Genomic DNA, 4,848 nt, shown 5'->3' with positions numbered 1-4,848 from the left:
AGAAGCAAACCCTGAGCACAGAGTCAAGAATAAGCCCTTGAGCAGGTATGATCACCAGGTGTGATCACACCCCAAATATGAAATATTATCTTATATATTGGTGATTAAAGAAACAACTTAGCTAATTGATAAGTAGAAAATAAGAAGTTGGGGGTTGTATGTTTTGTTCTTGTTTTATTGGGGATCTCAATCAGTGATCCTCTAGGGCTCTGGCTCTGTTCCTGGCTCTGTTTTCAGGGTGATCCCTGGTGGTGCTGGAGGAATCATTTGTGGTTCCAGGGACTCAAAATAGGGTTGGCAGGAGGATGCAAGGCAAGCACTTCAACCCCTATACTATTTCTGCCTACTAATCATTCTTATTAAATTGTTGCTGGTTAAATGGTTTTGTAAATTGTTCAGAATATTTTATAAACTATTTTAAATGGTTTATTTTTTTGTATTGCTTTTTTATTTTGTCTTTGGATCACACCCAGTAGTGCTCAGGGGTTACTCCTGGCTCTGCACTCAGAAATCACTCCTGGTAGGTTCAGGAGACCACATGAGATGTCAGGGATTGAAGCTGGGTCAGCCATGTGCAGGGCAATGCACTACCGCTCCAGCCCTATTGGTTATTATTTTGTAAGGTTTTTTCTTTACTATTTTTATTGAAATGTTGTGCTCACAGTACTGTTAATTGTGCTTTTCATACATACATTGTTCCAGTACTCACCTGAGTCCCTGCTTCTCTCTACTAGTGTCCCAAGGGCACTTCCCAGCCACCACCTCTCCGAAGGAACCTTTATTCTGTAAACAAATCGCCATTTCTGATATCTTTGCCAATTTGTTGTTCCTCACCATATTTGTTTATATCCCACATAAGAGAGTTTGATTTTGGAGGTTGTAACACACATATAGATAAATATTGAAAAAAATCCTAAAATTTCACATTATTATAAATCAATGTTAACTTGATTAAAAATTTCAAAATGGGGGCCAGAGAGATAGCACAGTGGTAGGGTGTTTGCCTTAGATGCAGAAGGATGGTGGTTCGAATCCTGGCATCCCGTATGGTTCCTTGAGCCTACCAGGAGCGATTTCTGAGCATAGAACCAGGAGTAACCCCTGAACACTGCTGGGTGTGACCCAAAAACAAACAAGCAAACAAAAATTTCCAATGGTATATCTTACCTTTTTAAACAGGTATATAATTTTAAAGTAATGGTATAGTATATACTAATACATTTTTAAATTTACATGATATAGATAAACTCTGCAAGTGTATCACTTAGTAGGAGTGAAGAGAAGAGAATTTAATTTTTTTGTTTGTTTTTTGAACCACACTGGTGATGCTCAGGGGTTACTCCTGGCTATGTGCTCAGAAATAGCTCCTGGCTCGGGGGACCATATGGGATGCCAGAGATTGATCCCAAGTTCGTCCTGGGTTAGTTGCATGCAAGGCAAACACACTATCGCTGCACTTTCGCTCAGGCCCCAAGAATTAAAAATAATTTTTTTTTTTTTTTTTTTTTTTTTTTTTTTTTTTGGTTTTTGGGCCACACCCGTTTGACGCTCAGGGGTTACTCCTGGCTATGTGCTCAGAAATCGCCCCTGGCTTGGGGGGGACCATATGGGACGCCGGGGGATCGAACCGCGGTCCTTCCTTGGCTAGCGCTTGCAAGGCAGACACCTTTACCTCCAGCGCCACCTACCCGGCCCCTAAAAATAATTTTTAAGAAAAATATGTATAGACCTATAAAGATATAAATATGCTTTATTGTAAAAAAGGAAGGCCAGAGCAATAGTACAGCGGGTACTTGCACATGACTGACCTAGGTTCGATCCTTGGCATCCCATATGGTCCCCAAGCCTGCCAGGAGTGATCTCTGAGTTCATAGCCAAAAGCAAGCCCCAAGCATTGCTGGGAGTGATTTAAAATAAAACATAACAGGGCCCGGAGAGAGAGCACAGCAGCATTTGCCTTGCAAGCAGCCGATCCAGGACCAAAGGTGGTTGGTTTGAATTCCGGTGTCCCATATGGTCCCCCGTGCCTGCCAGGAGCTATTTCTGAGCAGACAGCCAGGAGTAACCCCTGAGCAACTCAGGGTGTGGCCCATAAACCAAAAATAAAATAAAATAAAACATAACAAAATTCCTAAAAGGAAATATTGGTTCTATTTTAGAAAATAGTATAGTATAGATAATATTTAAGTATCTGCATTAATAAGTTAAAGATTGTATTAAAAATCTCCATAGGTATAAAAATCCTGAATAGGCATAGAATATTTATATAAGAGAAATGTCAAGTTATTATTGAAAAATTGAAAAATCATTATATAAACAGATCTTTTTAAATTTAGTAAACGGCAATTATAAGCATCATAAATGAATGTCATACACAATGACAAGGTGCTGAGAAGTTTGTTTTGTCTTTTAAATTCCTTTAATACATTTTACAAGGCTGGTTTTAAGGCTATGAATTCCCTAAGCTGTTGCACTCTCCAGAAAGCTTTATATTGTTCCTTAAACCTGAATGATATATCTTGGTGAGTTGTTCATTTCACTGAGTTGGTTTGTTTGGTTGTCTCTTTCGGCTCAGCTGTGAATCATATGGACTTTTCTTTTTTATATATAAGTTCCCTTTTGATCTTGATGCTTCTAATATTCTGTCATCTGTCTTTTGTCATTGTAATTATGACGTGTCTTGGCATTTTCCTATTTGGCTCTGTTTTCTTGGGACCCTTTGGGCCTCTTGTATATCAATGCCTGCATCACTCAACTCTGAAAAATTCTTATTTATGATTTTTTTTAATATGGAACACTTCAAGAATTTGAATGTCATCCTTGCTCAGGGGCCATGTTAATCTTCTCTGTATCTTTCCAATTTTAGTATATGTGCTGCTGAAGCAAGCACTTATTTATGATTTCTTCAGCAAGTGATTCCTTGTTGAATTGCCTTCCTTTTCTTTAAGGAACTCCTCTGACTCATATTATTCCTCCTAAGCTCTTCCCATAGGTCTCTGAGAGTGTTATTCATTCCTTTTCAAACTTTTTTCTATCTTCTGTTGTGTTCTAGAGGTTTCTTGCATTTTATCTTGTAGCTTACTGATCTTTCTTTCAGCTGTTGTTACCTTGCTGCTTAGACCTTCTGTTGAATTTTTTTAAACAACACCCTGATTTACCAAATTGTTCATTCTTTGGTCTTTCATTTTTTTTGGGGGGGGGGTCACATCCGACAGCAGTACTCAAGGGTTTTTCCTGGCTCTGCGCTCAAAAATTACCCCTACCAAGCACGGGGGACCATATGGGATACCGGGATTCGAACTACCGTCCTTTCTGGGTCGGCTGCTTCCAAGGCAAACTCTCTACCGCTGTGCTATCTCTCTGGCCTCTTCTTTGGTCTTTCTCCATTATGCTGCTTTCCTTCTTAAGAGCAGAAGGTTTGTATGGTGGAATTCCTGTCTTGAGTGTAGGAATTCCTGAACCTGTTCTTGTACCTTTTCACTCTGTGGATTATTTCCTGTGTTGACATTTGCTTCCAGACCCATGACTCCCAAGGTCCTAGTTTTGGAGCCTGAGGCTCCTCTTACATTAAATACTCAAACACCAATCCCACCATCACTGTGGCTTTCCCTTCACAAATGTCCTCAATTGGGGCCGGAGAGATAGCATGGAGGTAAGGCGTTTGCCTTGCACACAGAGGGATGGTGGTTCGAATCCCGGCATCCCATATGGTCCCCCGAGCTTGCTAGGAGTGATTTCTGAGCATAGTGCCAGGTGTAACCCCTGAGCGCTGCAGGTATGACCCAAAAACAAACAACAACAACAACAACAACAAAACAAGTGTCCTCTATTTCCCTCTAGTTCCTCTATTTCCATCCATCCTAGCCTGTCTTCATGCAGACACAAACATTTACTTTAAATAGTTTGTTATAACACAAAGGCAAATGAAATTATCAAACCTTAGATCAATATTGGTCAATTTGTAATAATTTTTTATCTCTCTATGGCATTACTAAATTAGTGTGTAAGAATTTACTAGGCTGTGGTCGGTGCTAGTTGAGTTATTATTGTTTAGGCTCTCTGAGGTTGGTATATTACTATGTATGTTTTCCATCAGATTTCCTGGAAAAATTTTAGTTGTTGCGCATTCATTTGGGGTCATGTGGTCCAGGATTTATAAAAATATTTATAAATATGAAGAAACTCGGTGGCGTGGCAGTTTGATAAGGTTAAGTCTCCAAGCTGAGCCATTTCTGTGGGAAGGTATAGGGTGTGGTGCTGGGCTGCTGTGGTTCATACAGAAAAAAGAATCTTCCCCCCAACCATTCTGAGAAGGCAATAGAGGAATCAGTCTACCCAGACTAGCTGGGAATGGCTGATGATCATAATTTTGGGGGGAGCTTGGTGGAGGAGTAGGACTGGTTTCTATCAGGATTGGTGGGTGTGTGTGGAGGCTGCTCTGTTTACTGCTGGTGGAATGGAAGGGTTGAGGAGGGGACTGAGTCCAACTCCATTCTGAAAATAGTCCCAGTATTTTTAGCTCTGTAATCCACTCCCACCTGAGAAGATTCAACTTCTCATATTTTTTTAGTTCAGTCTCAGACCTGAACCATTTCTATGGAAAGGTGTATCAGCTGGTGCCGGGCTTTTGTGATTTATGAAGAAAAGGGATTCTGTTCCTCCAATTCTGAGAATTCCATAGAGGTATCAACCTGAACCAAACTATTTGGGAAGTACAAGTGGTCATTATTGTCTTTTGACTATTGAGGTTTTTATATCACCATCATACTCTTCATTTCTATAGAATGACTGTAGCTTTCTCATTCCTTTGGCTCTCATATTTTCTTGTGTTTTGCCTGTGCCTTGTTC

General features: G+C 40.1%; 1 non-coding gene across 1 annotated transcript; it reads right to left on the bottom strand.

Annotated features, from left to right (window-relative positions):
- Positions 1-2,783: 2,783 nt before the first annotated feature.
- On the bottom strand, positions 2,784-2,890 carry LOC126004671 (U6 spliceosomal RNA). The gene has a single exon (XR_007493936.1). It is a non-coding gene; the product is annotated as a U6 spliceosomal RNA (small nuclear RNA).
- Positions 2,891-4,848: the final 1,958 nt, after the last annotated feature.

This window comes from Suncus etruscus, chromosome 3 (genome assembly GCF_024139225.1).
Source record: "Suncus etruscus isolate mSunEtr1 chromosome 3, mSunEtr1.pri.cur, whole genome shotgun sequence".
Classification (NCBI taxonomy): Eukaryota; Metazoa; Chordata; class Mammalia; order Eulipotyphla; family Soricidae; genus Suncus; species Suncus etruscus.
Note: the sequence above shows the minus strand (reverse complement) of the source record. Positions and strands in the feature narration are given on the sequence as shown.